General features: G+C 36.2%; 1 long non-coding RNA gene across 16 annotated transcripts in view; it reads left to right on the forward strand.

Moving 5' to 3' along the window:
* The window catches only part of LOC106112545 (uncharacterized), a 189,664-nt gene that overhangs the window by 32,167 nt on the left and 132,272 nt on the right, over window positions 1-25,225 (forward strand). For all 16 annotated transcript variants that reach the window (XR_008746211.1, XR_008746213.1, XR_008746209.1 and 13 more), the window contains 2 exons: window positions 4,168-4,253; window positions 18,655-18,728. This is a non-coding gene — a long non-coding RNA (uncharacterized LOC106112545). The remainder of the gene's footprint in view (window positions 1-4,167; window positions 4,254-18,654; window positions 18,729-25,225) is intronic.

Consider the following 25,225-nt stretch of genomic DNA (forward strand, 5'->3'; position numbering starts at 1 on the left):
GTATAATTTTTCTTAATTTGAATTTGCAGAGTTAACAGGTATTTTGTATGAACCTCCTCTTTGCAGAGCCCTGGGGAAGACTCAGAAGAGTTACATACTTAGCCCCTTTGAAACTTTCCTTGCACTCAAATGATACAGAACACCCTGAATATGAATGCCCTAAAATCCTGAGAGATCCTAACCCCCTAAAACTTACACACTGTGTTCTGTTCCTTGGATGCATAGTATATTTTTGGTTACAGAAATTAATCTGCAGTCCATAATGGGATTTTTTAGAGCCCTCCTTTTTTAGGAATGTAAGTGCTAATCACCTCTAGTATGCTTTCTGCAAAGAAATTTGAGGTGTCACCATAGCATAGGTATGTGTTCTAGCCTTAATCAGGGTGTATTAAAAAATACAGTAATGAAGATGATTCAGAGTAGGCTAATAAACTGCCAGTGCTCCTTGTAAATTCTTTCAACTTGCGCACAAGTCTTTCACTGCTATTGTTACCATACTGGCAAGGGAGACTAAAGTGTCGCGACAAAGACATTGTGAGTTACACTATGGCCATAGCGTGAGTTTCAGCATCCCAGCTCTGCTGTTAAGTGCTTAAGTTCTGCAACTGTGTTGTCAGAGTATTTTTTTTATACTTTGAGTTCTGTCCCTCAAGACTGCTGAAATGAGCAGTCTTGCCTTGCTGTTTCAGATATGGATCAGTTAACTTTTTTTTCAGATTCTGTAATCTATGCTAAACTAAATGGTGCAAGACTCATTTAACAGAAATTCTTGTGAGAAGACATCCTTTAACATACTCCTTTCTGCCATTTTACCTCATGAATGCTATAAATGAAATAGAATCAAAATTAGGTTTTGTTTGCATACACATTTTGCATATACTAATGTGTTCATACATGCACTCATACTTTTTCGAAGTTTGGCCTCTGTAGTGGTACTAACTTGACCATAAATTAATACAGTTTTCTTACATACTAATATGAGTGCATTCTTATAGGTATATTGCACTTGATAATTTTCTTTGGGATCATTATAGTAGTGAAATAGTCCTCAGTAACTTGAGTTAATATCAATTTATTTAGCAAAAGTTAAATATATTTTGCTTTCTACTGAATAGATCATCTCTCCTTTTTTTTTCTTTGCTTTTTTTTTTTTCTTCCTTAATGAACAAAGCTCTTCAGTGAATTGACTCTAACATTGAAGACTAATGCGGTGTGTCTGGTCACCTTTAAATGAAATGTCTATTACCCCTAGGACCAATAATTCTTTATTTTTAAAATAGTTCAGTTAAATGAGGATGATATTACAGCACTTAGTCTGCTCCACACAGATAATAACTATCTGCATGATGTTAACAAACATTACATCTGCAACTGTAGAGTTACTGTCTTGTCATCATTACCAAGGGGTTGTTCACCGCCAATATTTTTTCCTCCCTTTTCCCAACCACCCTACAGCTTCTAGCTTAATATCCTACGCAAGTGATTAGTGTGCTGTAATTGAATTGGCTGTAAAAAGATAATTAATTGATACTTCACTCCAGAGAGGTCAAGCTGCCCTATCTTGAATGGATGTTATGAAAGTAGTCATCCTGCTGGCACTTACCCCTTGAAGGTGGTACATAATCTTTGTCTAGCTGATAGTAATAGTTGTTATAATTAAAATTAACATGAAGGGAGTATTTAAGGAATGATTCTCTGATTTGGATGCTTTGGCCTCACTTTGAAAACATGTGAAACTGGAATTATAAAACTTATTGGGTCGTTCTCTGGGCAGTATGTTTTTAATGCCCAGAATAATCCTGTCTCACTTGCTGTCTAAACCTTTTTGCCATCTTACCAGTAATGTGGGACAACAGAAATATGATTATGGATGTGTAAGGTTTCTGAGATGACTGATGTGAAATCCTGTCAGGCACCTTGAAACCATTGATCTTAAACCTTTGAACAGTTGCTTATTTTGAGATTATTTCAGCTAAAGGTTGGCATGAAGAATTCTTTTAATAAATGGATTTTCTGAATGTAGGACTTTCACTGATGTTTAAGAGGCTCTTAAATAAACAATGTAGCAAAATTCTACAAGTGACTCTTGGAAAAGATGGGAAGACTATAAATGAATGTGGGAGTTAGGTTCACTCTCTGCTATTATTTATTTGCTTTGTGTACTTACAGCTGTATTAGAGAAGGATTGGGTGATGCAGTAAATCTTCTGTAGGCATAACAGCTAGGGCACTTACTCTTTTTAAAGACTATTCACCTAGTGACAATCAAATAGTTCTGCCATTCTTAGGAAGCGAGGTATGTACTGTTACTTCCCAGTGCATCCGTGCAGGGCGACTTGCTGAAGGATGTACAATGAATCAGGGTGCGAATTGAAGAGTTCTTTCCTTCTAGTGCTTCCTCAGATCACATGACTGTAGCAAATGGATCTTTACTTGTTACTGTAAGTATCTTAACAGTCACTGCGCTAATAAATACATATGGGCAAACCTCTTGAAGGCTTGTGTCAAACACGGAAACGTTTGCACTGGAAATACTCATCTCTTGTTTCCCACGGGGTCACTGATGTTCCTTCTGTGCACTGTTAAAGAAGAAAAGTTGAATGGGCTCCCTTATTTTTTGAACTTGATTTCCCATCCTTGATGACAGTTACATTAGCCTTGTGACTATGGTGCACTAACATCTTCCCAGTGCTAAACATTTCTTTTGAACCTGGGTGCCATAAAAGCTATCAATTAATAATAATAACTTTTAAAAAAGAAGAGGTTAAATTTAGTGACACAGGAACCTTTCTGAAACTCTTAGTGCGTAAAAACCTGGAGTTATTCTGTAAGCAGTGTGGTTCTCATTCATTGCCCAGAGAATAAATACTGCTACTACAGCAAAAGCTAATGGAGAGAAAGATGTTATTTACTGTCCTTGCAGAGGCAAAGACTTAACTCTTATCTTGCCATATAATGATAAAGTTACAGCACTGTGGAGATAACTGCAGCATTCACAACTAGAAATGTCTTATTTCAAGGTATTCTAGCTAGCATAAAGTATTACATGTAGAATATTATCTTTCTTTCACACCTCACCCCACAGAATTTGAGAGAAACACTACCATATTTAGATTTCTCCCTGAATTATTCAACAACAGCTTTCCAACACAAAATATTTCTGCCAGGGTGGGAAATTACCTACGAAAGCATTCTTCTGTCTTCTGGATTGTAATATAAAATGTTTCTTCAAGTTTCCATTCATTCAGAACATGACCAAAGCAGACTTCTTGCAGGTCTTTCAGGGAACAGAAGTCATTTAATTGTGAAATTTGAGTTCCTGCAGGGTGGGTTTGTATAAAATTATCATGAGTAATTGCAGTATTATGTAACTGTTTATGTTGGTTGTTACAAAAATCATACAAGATGGCATCAGTTGTTACACCTGAATGAAAAGGTGTAATTTTGTGTAATGCTGTCAGCATAACTTCTTGGGCTTTGCAGTACTTCTTACAGTGGGACCCTGAAGAATACTTCAGAAAAGGAAGAAAAGTAAAAGCTATTAAACTTCTGTCTATGCAACCTTAATGTAAAATACTGTATTTGCGTGGATCCAATACATGTAAATGAAGAAAACAAGAGTGTAGGCATTTAAAAATTCCAGGAAATAGTCCAGAAAATATTTTTTTCTACTAACTGAAGGCTTGAAACTGTTCCTGGAAAATTATAGAGGAAAGCCTAGATCTAATCAAACTGAGAATGTGCCCATTCCGAAAGTTCAGGCGTACATAACTATTTATTTCACTCCCTGTAAGATTTTAGTTCTAAAAAAGAAAGAGCAGATAAGAGTTTCAGATCAGACAATTTGATATAACTTCTGGTTTCAAATTCTATTGACTGAGTTGTACATTCTGGATTTTACCTTTTTTTATCATTTGGCTTGAGTTACTATATAGGGGTTGCTAATATTTAGTGACCAGGATCCAGTTTTGTTTACATAAATAAATAATAGGAAATCATGAAGAATCTTAATATATGTAAATCAAAATCTACCACATTCAAGTGCTGATGATTTTGCATTTGTTCTTAAGTTATGAATGCAAAGGAAAACACTAGCACATCATAAATTACACCACTTTTGGCACTTTCCTTAAGCACTACAGAATTTTTTTTTTTTTTTCTCCTGTAGAAAGGAGGCAAAAAGCCAAGTGGCAGAATATCTGCTGAGAAAGCTGAGAAGATGACAGTCTCACAGGAGAAAATGGAAGACAGCAGGTACGTGTGAATCAGTATTCCTTACTGCTCAGCTGGAGCATGTTGTCTGCTGAAAGAAGTTTTTGTCTCTTTGCAATACACCACTTCTAATAATTGATTTTATTCTCTTGGACAAATGATCCTGTCTGTATCTTAGCTGACCACTGAAAAATAATACTGCCTTTCACATTTTATGCCGAAAACATATTTTACTGCTTTATAACCTGGGCTTGTGCTCACAAGAAACATGTTTCTCAGTCCTTCAGTTTGAGAGTGTTTGGTGTCGGGTCATTGAGCTGTTTGGGGTTGGTTTTTTTTAATATCTGGTCTTGGTTTTTTAGAGCTTTTCCCCCTTCTTTCAATCGAAGTAGGTGTGGGAGATTTCACTACACCTTTAAAATCGCCACCAAATCTGCAACCTGGTTTTTCAGCTGTTTTGCAGTCTGCTCTGATTTCTGTGTTCCTGTGATTTACACTGATTAATTACATCTAACCTTGCTAGTTTAAAATGGGTGTGTTTAAATGAACCTCCATAACTCCATTACACATGGTGTAGATAGTTAAAAAGGAAAAAAAAATTAAATAGGAAAGAAAAACTTCTCTGCTCACTAGGTTAGTCAAGTTTTTCGAGGGTGATTTGAACAAAGGTAGCAACATAAAAAATCTAGTTTATTTAAGCATGAAAATCCCTGCTCTCTGGGAAAAAAGCAAAACAAACAACTAAAACCCACTAGTTTGAGTTTACTGGAAGTCTAGAATGGAATTAGGTGAAGCAAATAGTATATTATGACCCTTTGTGGTGTTAATCTATCAGAAGTAAACTCCAGCTGTAGATTTTCAGTGCATGATCAGCATGCTTTCTGTCCTTTTACTGTTTGAAAACAACACCACCAGCATTGCATTCTTCTGCCTGATAGGAAAGAATTATCTTCCACTGTTTCATGATTACAGGCTCAGGAAGGTATAGGTGTTTTATTTTATGTATACTCTGTGGTTTCATATTACGTTCCGTGTTGAGATTTATAGACTCAGTATTTAATGAAAGTGGAAATACCAAAATTCTCTTTGAACATGTATCTTCAATTGTGGATGGAGAAATGGCAAATTCCATCATGTGGGAACCAGCTAGAATTATCAATATCATAAAAAGGAATTAGGATGTAATCCAAAATCCCTCCTGAAGTTGCATCCTTATAGGTTAAAAAGAGAGAAGTTAGAAATAACTTCCATGAGTGCAATTAAATACAAATTGCAGACTGCCTAGAAATGGTTCTACTTTACCTGTTGGAATTCAAATTAGCTGTTGAAAAGTTTCTGTGATTTGTTTCATAAAAACTTATGTGACATCTTTCAGGTAGCTTCCTGTTTCAACCCCTCAATAGTACTGACTTTGTACACTGACTTTAGGAAAGTGGTTGGTTGTTGTTTTTTTTTAATCAGGACAATCTGTGTAAAATAATGGGGTTTAATGCTGCAAATAGAAGCTACACATCCATTTCTGACTCTGCAACTCAGAAACTTAACTGCAGTCTGTAAAATCTTGACTGTAAGCTTTCCTTGCCCAGTGTCAAGGAACTTTTAAATCCTCTTACCTTGTTGTAGGGAAGAATAAGACATCTGCAGAAGCCCAACTTGTGAAAAGTGTTAGGTCTTCTTTATCATACTGGAACACATAAAAAGTACAATTCTGGCTCTGGCTGATGGTCCATTTAGCTGTTAGTGGCAAACTTTCAGATCCTATTCCTTTAATTCCAATTGGAAAAAGAGAAGATGCTCCTGCAATTTTGCTAATGCAAAGGTATGGCAGGCAGTAAGTAATAGTACGAGGATTTTTTAAAAGTCAAGGTAGCTTTGAATAGCATGGAAGAGCAAGAGAAATCGTAAATGCTGGGATACTGATCTACTGAAACTCTAGCTTTCATCAAAGAGAACATGACTTCTACTGCTTTCATAGATTGAGGTGATCAATCCTGATACAGCAGATTTCTGGAGTTGCACCAAAGCCAAATTTGGCTCAGGGTGTGTAAATTGCTTCATATGTATGTTAAAAAGATTAGAATAGTAGAAATATTTTTTTTGAACAGCATTATTTCCTCAAAACAAAAAGTAGTTTCTTTCTTTCACGATACTGCTTAGATGTGAGTTAAAAATGTATGTTTAGCTTTTGGATAACTTTATGGCTTTTCATTTTGGAGAGAATGCATGTGCAACTAGACCTCCTAGTCCTGCTTTTTATGTTCAGCATTCTCATATCAGATATTTTTGCTAGGTGACTAACTGGAAGAATTAACTGTCATTTCAAGTAGAGTGAATAAACCTTCCTTTTTGTAAGTACCATATGCGAACACAGTAAATAAAAACTCTGGTTTCTCATAACAATTTAATCGATATGCAGCTCTGAAAGCAACATTGAATCTTTTCCATGATCCAGCCACAGATGTGCTTGCATTAAGGCTGTAGTATGAGATGACAGTAAATGAAATTGCAGCTATAGCGGCAAGTATTAGGGGGAAATGAAAATTCCTGACTCAGAGGAGCAGGGCAATGACAGAAAGACTCCTCATTATAGATCTTTTCATATGGAGAAGAATGACTGGTAAATGAGGTTTCTGTGACACAAAGAGGATGGAAATACAGTTGGACGTTCATGCAGAAATTGTGCTCACTGTACAAAACAAATAGAAGAATAGGGGATATCTAATTTGCATTTCTTAACTGACAAAATGGGTGTAGAGATATCCTCTGAGACAGATGACTGTTGCAACGGTTAAGAAAACAGTATTGTTTAACTTTCCCATTATTTGGGTTGTGATTAAAGTGACTTTTACTATAGCCTGCTTATTGGTAACTTTTCCAGTGTTTGCTTTAATTTATTTACTGTGCAATAGGTTACAGGCTTTTTAAAATCCTGACTTGAGCAAATCTGCCATAATGACTAATTCTCCACCTTTTTCACTAGTTCAGCTAACAGCAAAGCATAAAGTAATTACAATGGGACTTGCTGACATGTGCAGGCATTGCGATTCCAGTGTCTAATCAGGTTGGTCCCACTGATTTGCAAGAGCTTCTCTGTAGCGGATGAGGCATTTTTTCATCTTTAACTACTACGAGAAGTCATGTTTATGTCAAAGTAGACAGGACAATGTGCAATGGCTAATAATAGAAATCAGAGGCACCTAACTATTTAAAGCACTACAAAAATGCTTCATTTACCACATGCAGCAACTGTCTCCCTCATTTTTGCAGTGTGACCAGGGAATTTAGTATAGACTGTTGGGTTTTTTGTTTTGTTGTGTTTTTCCTTAAATGGCTTTGCTTGGCTGCATTTCAACCCCTTAATCTGAACCTATTTTGCTTTATCCTAAGTGGCCTAGAGAGTTTTGAATTCCCAAATTCCCAGATCTACAATATCTGGAGATGCCTTCACATAGGATAGCATCTCTCTTCTGTGATCGGTCTTTGGGCATAAGATACCTTCAATTTCATTTTTTTCCCTTTTTTTTGGTGGGTTTTTTTGGTTGTTTTTTTTTTTACACTTGGAGAAATAAAAAAGAGGGAGAAGGCTGTCTTTCAGTCAAACTTGGCTGGACTTTTATACTGTGATGTGAAGGGTATGTACTTGTGTGCTGAGAAGGGAATCTACCTTTTCAGGTATTTGAGAGGTATGTGAAATGATTGACTTTATCTTAATATTTTATACAATCAAAGATCAGGAATAACCTAGATAATCAACATATGTAGAAAAAGACAATGCTGAAGTTTCAGGCAGGTCATTTAATGTACTTGCAGCTGTCTTGCACATCGATCTTCACCACTGTCTAGTAATTCCTTCAAACTACAGTAAGTCATACATTGAGTCATTAATTAGCTTCACCTAGAATTCAGTCTCTGCCTACAGTGGCAGCCACTCCATTATCATCTGGTGTATTTCAAACAATAGAAATGATTGAAACAGGAACTCCTACATTTCTATGAAGATTAAGAATGACACACCACCCTGTAATTTAGGTAGTTGTGCAAGTTTTCATTTGCATTAGCAGAACAGTGCAGATTGTGTTGAATTATTCCATTAAAATATCTTCAGGTTTTGAAAGATTTACTGTGCCATATGTATGTTGTTTATTTTGGAGTACTTTGGTTTGGTGATGATGGATTTTGCAATGGTTTTGAATATATGTGTCTTCAAATGAAGATGAAACTAATTGTCTAGAAGCCCAGAGTGGCACATTTGAGTCTCAATGCTGGTTTTAAGTCTTGAGAGTCACCTTAAAACTCTGAATTGCATTTATAGAATAGCTGAACTCAATTTTAAATCTTATCAGGTAATTCCATTTCCTTTATTAGTGAAATGAACTTCTTTCATGTGTGACAAAGACAGTTACTGCAGAGTTTTGTTGTTGTGTATTTTTGTTTTCTTCAGTTATGTGGTAAGTAGGGTCAAGTTTGTGTTATAATTATTTTCTCCATCCATATTCTGAACATGATTTTTAGTCAATTTGGTACGTTTTAAAGCAACACATGGTATGTTCATGGGAGGATGTCAGTTTTCAGTGTCACTACAGAAATCTTTATCAGGATTGTTTCTCAGAATACTTATGTTTCGGAAAAAGAGGCAGAGAAACTTACTTAGTACTAAATCTGATTCCGTTATTTTAGAAGAACTGGAACTTACTTGGCACCTAATTCTGAAACTGTAACTCACATCAGTGCTGCCCATTTGAATTCAGAATTTTGAAGGAAAGAAATGTTTACAGAACTGGACATTTGTTGATAATAGTGACAGGACAATACCAACTTTTTGTCTCTGCATTAAGACATACTTAATTTCATTTAAAAAAATTGTTTTATACATAAGACAGTGTATTGTCATCTGGGATATGCAAAATTGTTGAAGCTAATGATATGGCAGACTTACTGTGGCTGCAATAAGATTTTTCTAGAAATTTCAGGACAGCAGTCAGTAAACAAAATATTGTCTGTGTTACAATTTATTCTTTGGACTTCAGCATTTTATATGCAATATTTCATCAAAAAGTGTAGGTCCTATGTATGAGTTACATGCAAGTGGGAAGTTGGTTTATCTAATCTCAAGATGCACTTTTTTATTCCATTATTCAATTTAATACATTGTTTTAAGTGGATTAGTCTCAGCTGTTGAGGTAGAAGCAGCTTGTTATTTTTCCATAGCAAAGGTCACTATGCATAAGGGTAGTCAGGTGGCTGGCAAATAAACCTTAGAATAAGTTTTATACTGCCATCTTACTTTACTTGAAAAGGGTTCTTTTAATTGCCTGGTTGTTTTATTCATGCAGGAAAAATTCCTTGCATATTATAGAATTTCACTGTGTGACAGAGTTCTCTGTCAATTCATGAAGAATATTAAATAGCTGAGGAGGATGGGCTTGATTTAATGCATGAGATATGGGACTTCACCCAGCAATGTATGAAAGTTGTTTATGAATCTTTGACTGGGTTGGCTGATGCGAGGATGGAAGAGGAAATGTCAGCTTCCTTTATTATTTATTCTGAGCAATATTAATTACCTGTTTTGTGGTTGGAAAAAAAGCAGCCACATGCAGAACCTAGCCAGGCACCAAGCCCTAATCCAATCAGTCTGATGTATGCAGAAAGTTTACAGAATGACCTTGTGCATAATTACTCATTTGATGGCTGTTAGTAAATGGCACAAATGGAATCTGACATACATTATAACACATTAATGATTGCCTTCCTCCCTCCATCCTCTTCTGTACAGAAAAATGATTTTAATTAAGACTTCCGTGATTAGTCATTTAATCAGTCATTAGGCCAATACAGATGGAGTCAATTAATTTTTTTTTACACTTGAATAGAGACTTGATGCTACTGCAAACTGTACAGTCTATTTTTTTTAACATTGTAACATAGGCAATTGCCTTGATGTCTGTCTAGTAAGTGTACATTACTCTTCCAAAAACTGGATAGCATTTACAGCACATCAGTATTATGGCAACTATAGGTATGTTTTATTACACGCTACCCAAATTTTAATGAATCGGTTCAGTTTTGAATTCAGACTGATGGTTGTTCTTGTTATGAAGTATCCTTCATTTTTTGAAGACTAGTGGGGCAAAGTTGCCTTTTAAAGCATCTCCTAATGTATTTTGTTATTACAAATAATAATACTTCATGTTTCAGTGCTAAATTTCTTGCAGGAATTGCAGATGTTTTATGAACTTCAGGTCCTGTTTCATTTTGTGTGGGAAGGCTTTCTATTGACTTGGCAGATTCAAAAAATTAGTTGTATATAGTTATGGAATTACTCACTAAAAATCATAAGAGTACTTGAGTGATCACCATGTTAGATCAATTATATTTGAAATTACTCACTGGCTGTATATCCAAGTCATTGGTCATTTAGAGGACAAGAAGAGAATAGAAGTCTTTTAGTTTTTTCAGTTTTCTAGAACTGTTTTAGAATAGGTCTTCACCTGCTGTTGTGGTTGACTGATAGATCTTCCCTTTGAACATTAGCACACCAAAACAGTATCAAAACTTGTTTTAAAATGACAAAGCAACTTTTACTTCTATTCTATGAGCAATTAAATACAGAGAAAATTAACGAACTGATGGAAGTTCCATGATGGTTTTATTGACTGCTGTGAGTTGGCTCATAAAGCATCATTGGTTGTTTCTAGTGCTGTGTTTCTTAGGCGAGTCAGATAGTCTGGCTACTGTGGATATCTTCATCATCAGGTTGCAAGGAAGGGAAGCAGCAAACGTCTCCCCCATAACAACTGAATGAATTACAAGCAAGATACGAGTTTGCTCCATCAAATAATAACCTTGTTGTGCTAGGTCAGGTATATGAGATGAGCAACTGCAAATGGGAAAGTGTTTGTGCAGTAGGTACAAGGTGGTCTGGTACATTTGGTTTGCACTTTAAATGTGATTGAATAATTACTGTTGAGCAGTTAATTAGAAAGACCCTAATGTAAGACTAGCCTGTGACATGAGAGAAGATTGCAAAAAGAATGACTTATGAGCCCCTGTCTGGAAAAATTACCGGATAAAAAAAAGGACGATAAAATTCTGAGGCAGTGTGATCTCCTAATAGAGAATAGGAAAGCAATTCAGCTGGACTGCCAACAAACAGGCTCTGTGGAACGTAGCTTGAAATAAGTAAAAGTGGAGATCCCGCTGCATAAAGTAGTATACGAATTAGTTAATTCACTGCCACCCAAACCTCTTGAGTCCATTTCCAAGATAAATTAAAAACAAGGCAATTGAAGTCTGTGGGAGTAAATGGGGTTAAGAGTCTATGCCAACAGCAAATTTTTGTAGTCACTGGTGTTTCTGTTTGGTTTCCCGATGTTGTCCCTGTGCTGGGAGGTGAGAGGGAGCTGTCCAGCCTCGGTACGGAGTGGCTTCCCGCTAGGTCACATCCTCACCCTGACAGCAGTTGGTTTTAATGTGGTCTTGGTGGGCTATGGCAGAGGCAAAAGGGAAGGGAATACATCGAGTTGTGTCTTCCTTAAGAAAGCTTTCAACGATTGCAAAATGATCCCTGTCTTGTCTAGCCCAGGAATAATAAATAAAAGCAGGTGTGAGGTGTTAGAATTGAAAACAGCTGGATATGACAGATGTGATCTGACTTCTCTAGAGCCTCAGTCTTTAATCCCTGTGGCTCAGCGTGAATATTTCCCTCCTGATGAAATGCAGAAATAATAAATAGAACACAGCATATGGAAGGGTTCCTAGACTGAGAAAGGAGGAGGGGACAAGTCACAGTTAACTCTGTGCTCACTTCTCCTTGTATGTGTATATGTCAGCAACCTTTCTTAACGCATTCTACAAATCCTTATTGTCTGTTTCTTGGGAATTTGCTGCAAAGCATGTCTTGCTAAAAGAAAAAAAATCAGAAGCCTCTGGAAATTTGTGTTGCAACTGGAATTTACCTTAATTCAGAGCTATAATTTTGAATATGTATAATGATCCCCTCCCCATTTTTGATGTAGTTTTTGCACATAAACGCTTCTTCCCAACTAAAGTAAAAGCTGAACCATCACTATATATTGCAATGAAATGCCTCTCTGTACCATTAAAATGATCTGATATTCAGTTAAAGTATAGAGTCATCCATCCTTGTTCTGTAGCTTGAATCCTGTCAAATCCTGAGCCTTATAGTCTGCCGGAGGGTGGGTTTGTCCACTGGAAAAAGCCTGCCATCTAATTTAGAAAGTTCCATGCAAAGATTGAATAGGAAGAGCAATCCAGTTGGTTAGAGGTAACATGGTAATTGAGATGACATCAAATGATGCTTTACACTTGTCTGAGACAGAAGGATTCAAAAATAGTTGTAGTGCAATTCTATCCTACCCAGTAATGTGGTGTGTTTTTTTTATTGAACCTGGGTTTAAAATGCTTTGTTGGAATGAATATTTGGGCGTGGATGTGAAGTAGTATGTAAAAGAAACAGAGAAACACCTGCTTAAGTAAATGAAATGTGGGTTCTTTCTTTCGTTCGTGTTTTCTATTCCAAGAGTAATGATAAGATTCATCAGGGTCACACTTGGAAGCTGTCTTGCAAAGTAGATCATTTAGAGAAACGCTTTGGCACCCTGCTGTTTTGTCATGTATTCCAAGCAGGTTGTGCCAAAAGAAAATTGTAGAAACTGCTGTCATGGAGTACAAAATCGTTGGATTTATAATAGGGAGCCAGTGGCAAGAATTCATTATACATTCACACCTGCAGATAAAGAGCATCTAAAATTGGAAGTTTTATTCCACTCAACTTTGATCCTGATATTATTAGATGATATTAGCATCATCCTACACTAGATTCTGGAATTGGAGCAGATATGAATTCCATCTATTAATTTTTTAATAGAAGTCATTACTTCTGTACAGTGACCGTACCCTGTATTTAGAGCAGTAGTTCTGGATACTGAGACTTTTGATTTCTGTTGTTATATTGCATGGTCCTAGTCTCCTATAAGTAATTTCACAGAATCATAGAATGGTTTGGGTTGGAAGGGACCTTGAAGAGCATCTAGTTCCAGTCTCCCTGCCATGGGCAGGGACATCTTTCATAGATCAGGTCACTCAAAGCCCCATCCAACCTGGCCTTGAGCACTGCCAGGGATGGGGCACCCACAGCTGCTCTGGGCAACCTGTGCTAGTGCCTCACCACCCTCACAGGGAAGAATTTCTTCTTAATATCTTGTCTAAATCTATCCTCTTTCAGTTTAAAGCCATTCCCCCCTTGTCCTGTTACTACATGCCCTTGTAAAAAGTCCCTCTCCAGCTTTCTTGTTGGCCCCTTTAGGCACTGGAAGGCTGCTCTAAGGTCCTCCTGGAGCCTTCTCTTCTGCAGGCTGAACGACCCCAGCACTCTCAGCCTGGCTTCACAGAATCTGCCATCTAGTTTGATTTATAAGTCTTCCTAGTTAATCTTCCCAGGTTGTACAAATCAGCACTTGAGATGGGAAAGAAAACAGGTATATTGCACCTGTATCAAGGCACTCCAACTTATGGTTGATTAGGAAGGGTCTCAAAAGGGAGATTTTCAGTGAATTAACTCAGCCCAACTCTCAGCCTGTCATCTTTACCCTTCATAAACTAATAATATTAAAATCACTCAACTAAAATCGTTCCACTATCGTGAATAGAAACTTTCTTATACTTCTGAAGTATGTGGAATAATTTCATAAAGTTCTAGACGTCAAGTGCTATCCTTACATAGAACTTGCTAATTTAGGCTCTTTATTATATATTTGTAAATACATAGCTCTGTGCCAAAATATCACTTAAACAGTAACACATACTAAGACTGGGAATTGTTCATCTCAACCTAACCTTGGGAGCCCAGATTCTCTGTTTCAGCTCAATAATTGTGGTTCTAGTATCCCAGTTCAGCTCTTCCAGCTCAGTTTTAGAGATTAAACACCATATTCTACATGTGCTGGTTCCTTTCCTTACCCTGCAACGGATAAATTTTTAGTTTACACTTGTATGTGTTCATACAGAGCTATATCAAACAGAACTATAAAATTTGGGCCCAACTTGTGTCTTGTGTAAAATAGCCATAGTCATATTGAAATTACTTTTACTGATAGTTAACAGCTGAATATTTCACCAGTGGCATCTAGTTATAGATGAAATTTATTTGCTATGAAGAATGATCACAGCCAATTAAATCTGCATTTCTAGATGTTTGAGAGTAAAATCTTCAGAGCTTGTACAGGAATTTTTGCACAGCTCCTGTTCCCTGCATAATGGCTGGAGATGCACACTTAAGTGTTTCAGCAGCCATCATCTTTGGCAACTTGCATGGCCATAAAGAGCGTTTATAGCAAAGTAAAGATCTGCCACCTGAAGGTTTTGATTTGTACCTTGGGGAAACTTAAAACAGGAATGCAGATTTTTGTCTATTGTTTTAAGGGAATTGATAGTTTAGTCAGATGAAGGCAATATTATCTAAAGCTTTACAGACAAATACTGTACAAACATTGTGAAAGCACTTAAATATGTAATACTAGTCCAATTAAGTTATTTTTATGACTAGATGATGAGTTACTGGTAGTTTATTTGTAGGCAGCAATTTAAGTAAATCCCAAAGGTTACATGCTGCACAGAAGAATCTAAAATAATTCGAGGTCCTGAAGACCTTTGTTGTAAATAATCATTTAGTTTGGATATTTGTTACCAGATAGGCTCTGTGTTCAGCTAAGAAATCAGCAGTGTGATGAATTTTTCTGATGTTAATTGATGGGGCAAGTTGAGTATGCTAATTATCCAGAATTAATTCCATGTGATACAAAAAGTCTACTTCCAAAAGAGTGTGTAGGAGTCGTCATCTTGTTATAAACAACTTTGATTAGATTTCTGTCTACAGGGGTATTAAAACACCTCTGTAGAAGAATGAGTCTGACTTGCAGTCTTTCCATAAAAGCCTTTGCTGTTGTATAAATTACTCCGTGGAGTGTTTGCTACTTTCTTGCTCTTCTATAGATGACAGTACTACTGTATGGGATCCATTTGAGTAAAAATCCAGCCTAAATTAGCGTTTAGTGACAGGCTTGGCAGTGTTAGCTTTGCAGTTAGACTTGATGATCTAAAGGTCTCTTCCAATCTAAATGATGCTGTGATTCTGTCACTGACTTGTGTAGCCTGCCTTTGTATTAGTTTGTAATTTTCACCCTGAAAACTTAGAGAAATTAAACCCTTTGTTGAATTACATGCCTTTCAAGTAGAGTATAAAATAAAACCAGTGGTGTGCCAGTAAGATTAGCAGCCAGAGCTGAAACTGGGTTAGCAGTTTGTTCACGCAAACTTACCATGGTCTTTGTTTCCCAAAGGTCATGATACTGGCAGAGCAGTAGAAGGAGTGGTAGAATGCCATCTGTAGATGTGTGGAGTGTGGAGATGGCCCTGTATTTCTGAGAGAGATTGTTAGGGAATCATGAATACAGTTTATAAAAATAAGGTAATTGACTTGATAGAGGGATTCACCTCTAATGGAGAATCAGACTGGCTATCCCTAGAACTAAGAGACACACTGTATGAAATGTAAAGTTTTCCAAATTTGTACAAAGAGAAAACAGAATTAAAATTAGGATTTTATAGGTCAACAGATTAAATCACTTGGCTTCAAAATTCTGTTCACCAACAAGGAATCCTCCTGGAATTTATAGAACAGCATGTTGTTCACAGTGTATCGGACACATTTATCATTTTGCTTATTACAAGTTTACTCTTTGCACTTTAATCTGCTTGTGGAATATGTTTTGGTAGACTGAGATTTATTTTTTCCACATACGTTAGGTGACTGGCAAGATTCAGTCATTTCTACAGAATAAGTATGTGGAACAATTTTTGTTTGCCACTCTACTCCATTTGTAGAGATGGGCTTGAAGCAACAGTGACCCTGTGCCCTGAATGTCGGTCTTATGGCTGAGTCCACCAAGAAGCGCTCCCTTTTGAGACCTTTCCTAAGCACCAGTGAGTTGGAGTGCCTTCATACAGGTGCAATATACCTGTTTTCTTTCCTATCTCCGGTGCTCGTTTGTACAACTTTGAATGATTAACTAGGAAGACTTTTAAATCAAACTAGATGGCAGATTCTTCAACCCCTCCCATGATGTATTTGATCTGTGGCTGCTGAAGTTCTGACAAAGAAAAGAGAAAATGATACTCCATTTCTAATTAAAGAAGTAATTTTCCTTTGCAAATAGACTTTTTATCTCAGCTACAGTGTTAAGGATCAGTGGGTTGTCACATGTATGTCTTTTTAATAAATGCCAGCTGAGATGACATTAAAGTGATAGACTGATCACTGTAATCAATGCAATTCAAAATTGCTTTATGTCTTAAATGAACTTGGTTCCTTTCTGTGATTCTCCTACAGTTAACATTGTCTGAGCAATGAAGTACAAGGTTACATCTTCATTTGAAGTAGAAAGTGATGATGATATGGAATTAAAATTTTTTACACAGGTGCAGGTTTTTCAGTTTAACTCCTGTTTTTATGCAATTCAAAGGACCTCACTATATATTCTTATTGCAAAAAAACAGTAAAAACAGAAAATTAAATTTAAAGGAGAAGCAAATGATGTGAAGCTTCCCATTTCTTCCCCCCCACACCATAAAAAGAGTGAGTGGCCAAGGCTTACTTTTTATTTGCTTAATTGACTTGCCTTAAGCCATGAGTGTTGATGCCTTAAAACACAGATATTTCTCAACTCAGAGGCAATCAGAATTGGTATTTAAGCACGAACATGTGGTTCATCTTAACAGAATAACTGTGTGTCTGTTGTGCGGTGCCTGTGCATTTAATGCCATACGCAGGCTTATTTGTATTATTTAAAATGATACTGATATGTTTTGGTCTCCCCTAAGCACATCTTCCCTGGCTTCTGGCAAGGCAATGCATCTGAAAAAAGACAGCCCCGCTGATGATGCAGTTGGTGATGATACAGGAGGGCAAACACAACACCAGCTAACAGTCTAATTCTGAACTAAAGGAATCTTTCCATACCATTATTCTCACATTCTATTCAGTGTCTTTAAAATCTATTTATGCAGAATACTTCAGAACTCCTTTCTTGTTCTGGATTTATTTTCTCAAAACCCTAGAGGGTTCTGTAAAAACTCTCAGGATCCTTGTAAACCTTTTAATTTCTCTTAAAGTTGGCAGACTGACAGGCCTTAGTTACGCTTAGTGCTAAATTATTTATCTTCCTTTTCCCTCCTAGCCCTGACTTCTGAATCTTTAACCTGACTCCTGGGACATGTGGGGCTTTTCCCCGCCCCCCCCCCCCCCCCCCCCCCCCATTTGAAGCGAAGCCATTTTTATCTTTTGTTTTTAGTGTTTTACCATGAAAGAATGTACATGTAAAATTTGGATCTATAAGTATGTTTAAGATGTGGTATCTGCTTTTCTTTTTTTAATTGTAATTCTAAGTGTAACAAGGTAACTAGATCATATGTTTTTATGTTTATATTTTATGTTTACTTGTATGTGATTCTTACTCATCTCCTGCATTCAAGAGTGGATCTCAAATTGATATTTTTTTTAATGCCATTCCTATACTATCTCCATATCATGTGTTACAGAACAGTTTTGAGGCTTTCTCCTCCAGAACCAAAAATTGCCAAGAGTTTTTCAATAATGATGTTGAAATGCTGGTAAAATAAAAAGTTAAGCACACAACCTCCTTTAATTCCATGGAGTGCAATGTAGTGTCACTAGATCAGTCCATTTTTGATGGGACATAAGCGCATAATTGAACACCTTCCTAAAAATCTCGTTGTTGTGCTTTATGTTATCTATGTCCTAATAGCTTTCAAGTAGGAAAGAAGTGAATAAATGATAAACAGAGAATGTTCTTCATTTTCATTGCTTATCAGGAGTGAAAAGTGTTTATCTTTACAAAATACAAGGATAACTATTTAAATACTAGCTTTTTTTCACTATGTTTTTAGCTTTCTTATATGCAAGAAGTTTCATACATAAAATGTCAACGTGTATAATATAAAACGTGAATAATATGTATGCTATTTTAATATAAGCATCTTTGTAAGCTACAGTGGTTCTGACTATGAATCATGTACTTGTTGGGCACTTAGATTTTTTGGAGTATAATTTTTTTTTAATCTCACAAGTAGGTTTACACCTTTTAAAATTGTTACATCAATAGGTAATACTTGGCTTATTTTGACAAATAAGACAATGTGGCTTCAGGATGCAGAATGCTTTTGAAATCCAGGCTAAAGGATCTGAAGCTTGTTATTATATTGTTTTGAAAGCGGCCAAGTATTTCACATTAAAGTGAAAAGTACCAAACATTTCACTGGAGGAAGTGTCTTGAACTGTTGTATGAGCAAGCATGTAAGTACCCATTGTTATTGGTAGTAACAACGTATTTATTCTAATCTTTAGATCTCATGTGGCATCCTAGGAATACAAGCTACAGAAGGATCAGCACCTCATAAAGACTTCTAAGCCGTTGCAAGGTAAAGATCTTTTTTTCCCTGTCTGTACTATCATAGTCATCAACTGAAAAACTGTAGAAGCTGCTTTATAGTATAATTTCAGGACTGAATGTATTGATCATGAAGATTATGTCAATCCTTACATTGCTTCTAGGATTAGTAAAGCAAGCCAGTCAAATTTTCCTGCAACTTTTTATTTCAAAACATTTATCTTTAGAGTCTTGAGTAAATCTCTAATCTGTCACGTGTCTGATGATTTTGGGTGCTACTTTTAATCAGGATTCTGTTGTTTCTGATATTCTCTAAAACCACTGTATTTATCCTGTGTGTGGTTATAAACAAGATTGTGGGAGCCTTCAGTCTCCTCCTCTTATGACACTAAGCCCAAAGTCACATATGGAATTAAGCTTTCATTTAATTTTACATTGAAAATAAATGTGTGGCAATAGCATGAGAAACTGTGAATAAATGCTTGTTCTTAAGGCTACAGAGGAGTAGGAGAAGCCATGCAATGTGCTATCCAGGGGTCCAGATCATCAGTTCACATCAAATAGCAAATCACAAAACTGGCAGTTACTGTCCAAGGGGACAATCCTCCTGATTGAAGGGGAAAGATTAAAGAAAACCGCTTTTATCCTTAAGATGGATGATGTATACTTGGTTCTTGTGATGTAGCAAGTTTTATTAGTAATTTTTAAAACCTGGATATTTGCCGTTTCTTTAAAAACATGACTAATGAAACCAAAGACCATTGTTACTGTAGGAGTTATGCTTCATTGATATGTTGTTACTGTGAGCTTGAAGCATCCCATGCATGCAGCATAAGAGTAATGGAATGGAAGATCAGCTTTATTTGCTGTTGTCAAAATTCACATTCTTTCAATAACCTTTTTTGGAACATATTTCCAAGGGACATGATAAATTTCTCCATCACTTGGTGTCTGTAAGCCCTGATCCTAACTTTCCCTTCTAGCTTAAAGCTATGAATCTATGTACATGTGAAATTAAAATATGCAGTGAGTGTTCAAAATGCATCTTCTTCATCTTGAATATTCTGGTTTTGTCTGTCTTCATTCCACGTTCTTGACAAGGTAGATTTCCTTATCTTGTTTTATTAGACTGTTCAAATTGCCATGCAGGATACTTGCTATAATACTTCAGTTTCATTTTTACTCACATTAGTATTAAACAGTAACTTTCTATTCTATTTTTGAAGTTGGTGACCTCTGAAGGATTTGGAACTCTGAAAGTTTCATTGGTGGAAAAATATCTGATATCATATTCTGGAAAGCCTCTGGCTCATTAACTTATGTCTATTAATGGCTGCAAAATTCATAAACCTTTACATAATGATTTTCTTTAACTGTAGTTCTATTAATTTTATGGTAATTTTACTGTTATTTATGATCGTCAAAAGAGTCTGTTGGAAAAAGAGATAATAGCACAGGGCTTCCAATTTGTGGATCCTCTATGCCTTATAGTAATTGTTGCAGGCTCTATTAAAGATTAAGGAGGTTACAAGCTTTGACTTTATAAGGTGAAACTAATTCTTTGAAGGGAAAGTTGTATTGTTAATAGTGACTGGAATTAATTACTCAAAGAGCTGTAGTAATTCATTCATGAGTTCCATTCAGTTTTACTCCTTTAAGGGTTTAAAAAGTTTCTGTTTAATCTGAGGGATCCTAACTCCTTTTTGTCTGTCTGCTTATGCATTACCAGGAGCTTTTCACACTCTTAAAAACCCACGAACAAACGAACAAACACTCAAGCAAACAAAAAAAACCCAACCAGCCTATAATTAGAAACAATTCACACTAAAAAATTAAATTACTATGTTATCTTTAAAAAATACTGGAAAAAAACCAATCTACATTCCTGTTTATCTCTCTGGAATATACTGAATATGTGGTAGTTCAAGATCTGTACTGTACATGGCAGACAGATATTTAAAAGTACTATCATCTGGTTAATTTAATATACCAGAAATAGAGAAGCTAGCAGATATTTTCCATAAGGTGCATAGTAAGTGCCCTATATTTTGATTAAATGCACAGAATAAACCAAAGAAACATGTAATACAGGCAGGAGATCTTGAGTTTTAGGATTTTAGGAGATGTTAGATTCGTTCACTTGCCATCCTAAAAATTCCTAAAGAAATGTCTCTTCTGTTCATAACTCAGAGCTAGAACTAAAAGCTGCAGCCTGAAGTCTCATTAAAGATTTGCATGTGAAGAGATTTCAAAGTCAGAGATTGATCAATGTGTAAGTTAGTTTTTTTTATTTTTTTTCTGGTGTCAATGCAACATATGTAGTATCTTAAAAATACTTCCTTCAGGTATGTTGCGCTATTTCTCGTTTTTCAATTGCATTCAGGGGTGGGGTCGGGGAAGCAGTATTCCTTTAAAATTATTTCCATTGTGTAATCTACTTGGATTTTCAGACTTTCCATGGTTCTTTACTCAACCACTATGCATTTCTATTATTTGATTTTTGCCTTCCATCTGCTAAGGCAGAACAATGATTGTTGTCTTGTTGGTTTGTCAGTGTTTTGAAGGCTGTCATTATGTTCTAGAAGATTTGAACTCGTACATCTGGTATGCATGGACACTACAGATTCTAGGGCCATTTTCATAAGTCCTCAGTTGAACTTTCTCTGTTCACTACTTTTCTCATTATTACAAATCTTTTAGTGGATTGGTGGCCTGTTTATGTTAGCTTGTACAGTCATGGCAGCTTTTCATGTGAGTTTTATATGTATTGGTACTCATCCAATTTTACATATACAAATAGTCCCATAGGAGCTGTTAAATGCTGTTCATATGCATAAAGGAGAGTACATTTATACAGGCTTATAGGACTTGGCCTAATGTTTGTTACCTGAGCCTTTTTGATAGAAAGTATCCTACAGCCACACCAGCTAATGCTAAAATCCTATATTGTCGTAAATCACTGTTTAAATTACCATTGAGGCATCTTTTTAACTGTATATTGTCTTGGGAGATTATTTTATAGGCTAAGAAGTGATAGTCCTAACTGGTAGCACAAATTTTCATGCTGTCTACTCAGTGATTACAGTAGTCAGAGTCTGTGATTTAGCAGATATAACAGCATTTGGTGTTAGAATGGTATAATTTTTTTCATACTTTGTTTGAATATTTGTTATGGTTGTAAATTTCTGTCCTGTTGCCTCCCTGTTTGTGTACTGAAATCATTTTGTTTGGGGTAGGTTTTATTTTTTCCCCATTTGAAATATTTAATTCCCAACTTTCTGTTATCTTTTTCAGGCCAGTATGTGCTTATGGTCCATGAAGTGACCATGCCCCCATTCTTGGGCCATACTCTCCTACTTGCCTTCAAACTCTTGATTTTTTCCAGACAAAACCAAAACAAAGAGCAAAGATTCTTTCAAAGTCATCAGCAAGTAAAAAGGCTCAAACCCCACAGGCAGAGCTCTTATCCAAGGTACACTGAAGTGAGTGGAATTTTTCCCACTGAATGCAGTGGAAGTTGGATTCAGTCTTTGCATGCCAGTCCCCCTTGTAAGGCTTTTTCATGCAGGAATGAAATTTTGGGGCTTCAGTTTTGAAAATTATAGTCTTCTAATAGCCAAGAAAATAATTGACTTATTGATCCATGTCGTGGTCATCTTCTTACTAATAACATTTTAGAAGGAAAAAAAAAAAAAGATATTTTCTGTGTAGGTTTGAGATACAGATGAAAAATTTGTATCAGTTCTGGTTTTTTATGTTGAAGGCTCTATTTGTTTTAAAGTATTTTGATCAAAAAATATAGTAAATTAATCTTTGTGATAATTGTAATCACATCTCTAATAATATGTTGTGACTGTTTCATGCAATTCATGTTCACAAAGTACCTCTGTTGCATGAGGACAGCCAAGTAACTCTCCTCAAACTGACAGAGAGTCTATCAGTTTCAAACACCCAGTTCTCAAAATAATTATGTATCAAATTTAAGTCTTACTGATTTTTGTGCAAATTTATTTAATAATTGTAAGCAACAGAGGACATTTTCATTAGGAAAATTATGCTGATGAACTTCCCTGCTCATATACATCAATGTCCATGTATTCACTGTATGAAGAAATTTTCACTTGAAAAATTAGGTAGGAATCCTCTAAAAGTCTACTAATTGAAGTCCAGTGCCTTTGTGTGTGGACCAGAGGTTGACGATATCTGTAAAGGGGAGGGCTAGGGTTAATTCACATCACTGAATCCAAATCCATAACTAGGCCTTATCTTAAATGTCCATTGTTGAAGCAAATAGAAGAATTCAAAGTAAAAAGAGAGAAAGCACCTTAATCTAACTCAAAGTTCTCTCACAAGAGCCTCTTAGGGTAGAAATAAAATTTGGAAATGTGGAGGTGGCATTGCAAGGCATGCCTTTGATGTTCCATAACTTGTAATATCTTGACTTTTTAACCTTCAGAATACATCTGATTTCACTGTCATCATGTTTGTTCCTTCTTTGGTGATGAACTTTATTTCCTTCACGTTTTCTTACAATGCAATCATTTCGTTTAAGTAGCATTAGCATTTACCAATAACAGCAGTGTTTGGCACTTTCCCTCAGTCTTCATTCAAGAATCTCAGACCTTCTATTCCTTGAAGTTATGGCCAAAACTTCACACCAAGAGCCAGTAGTTCGTTGTGAAGTCCCAGGTTTGATGCAGCTGCATTATACACGACTTGGTTATCGTAGTGCCTCTGTCGGGTAATGAACTGAATGGAGGATAAATGAGGTCAGTTGAATTATGTAGCATTTTACCACCTGCTTAGTGCATACGTGGGAGCTTATGGTGAATTGGCTGAGATGATAACCAGTAAGTTCTTGATAACCCCATGATAACTCTCTGAAGTTGCTAACCCTTTAATCTCCTTGTAAGGTTAGGTTTTGTAGTTGGAGAAACAGAAATTTGGTTAAATACAAGGGATCGTAGCCCTTGGCAGTAGAACCCAGAAATCCTGACTTTGGTAGTCCTCTGCAATGCAACTGAATGACAGTTCTGTTATTTTGCACCTCATTTTCGCGAAGTCTTCATTGATTCCGAGCATTATTGCATGCCTTTTTTCAAATGTAAGAAAAAGCCCTCACAATGAAAAAAGTGATTTATCTGCAAGTATTGTAAATGAATGAGCTCCTTAGTATCATAGGTATCTTGCTGCTTTGTCCCCAGGTAAATACATAGCTGCCAACTTCTCTTTTTTATTAGCCAGAACTAAGCTGTATTGTGTCCTTTACCAAATACATTATCAATTGCTATGTATTGACCAAAAGATACATCAAATCCTGTAATCAAAAAGGTTTCATCCTTCTTTGGACTTTCCAGATTCTCTCTCTCAATTTTCCCTCTGAAATATGCTTTTTAATGAGCAGAAAGCCTGGAGGATGAAGTCTTCGTACCAGTGGACCTTGTTAACCAGCCATTTGTGAATTCTTTTTAGACTCCAGAACAATGAGCTACGTTTCCTATTGAAGCTTTTGCTATGTAGAAGCACTCTTGTGCTTTCAGTTCACCTAAGTTTTAACAGCAGACTTTTTCCAGGGTAGCTGACTTTGAACAACTACATGCTGTAGCATTGTTTCTCTTGGGACGACAAGAACTACAAAAACTCTCTTGCAAAAGCAGGATTCTCCTTTTCTCAGGCTTTCAATGTAGAAGTCTGATTTTCCAATATGTTATTTAAGCCAGCTAGATCAGTCTCCCTTTCCCTGCTACTGTGCAGACACCAGCTCAGTAAAAAGAAAACAGAAATTCCTCATAATTCTTTCCCCAGTGACATTTGTTGGATTGTGTGTTAGGACTGGGGGACTGTGCGTAAAGGCCAAGATCTCAAAATGTAACAATAAATGAGATGGTTTGATATTTCATAGTATTTCTGTGTGGGTTTCCTCTTCATGGAATCTGCATACTGCTATGTGTGAAGTTTGAACTCTTAGTCTGAGGGTGTAGGGTGAGTAATGTTAAGTTCTGCAAGATGAGACTATTTAGTGGCTTGGTCTTTCCTGTACTAATTTACTATTGGTGCTCTGTAAAAACCCTTTTTTGAAAATTACTAACACAGACAATTTTAGCGACAAGATTTGGATTTAGTTTTCATGTAAAGCTTAGGCACTTTGCTTACGGTAACGCCCCAAGAGAGTCCCTGGTGAGAAGCAATTGCTAGCTGTTAGTCTGTATCAAAACAATTTTATAAATTTAAGTTTCTGAATCTCCTGCTGACTACCATCTTTCTTGAGACTGACAATACTTACAAGTTGCAAGACTCTCCATAGTGTGGTAGATGTGCAGAATGGGTCATTATCGCTCAGTATGAAACAGGAGAAAGAACTCAAACAATATTGCTAGTGAAGATGCATAGGAGACACAGCTACATCACATTTTAAAATGTCCTTTAGAGCTTCGTAATGCAAGCAGACCATGTGTCTCAGCATCAGTATACATTTTTTTCTGTACAACTAAGTATTGTTTTTATTCCTCCTCCTTTGTTTAGTTTATT

Source organism: Falco peregrinus, chromosome 3 (genome assembly GCF_023634155.1).
Source record: "Falco peregrinus isolate bFalPer1 chromosome 3, bFalPer1.pri, whole genome shotgun sequence".
Taxonomy (NCBI): domain Eukaryota; kingdom Metazoa; phylum Chordata; class Aves; order Falconiformes; family Falconidae; genus Falco; species Falco peregrinus.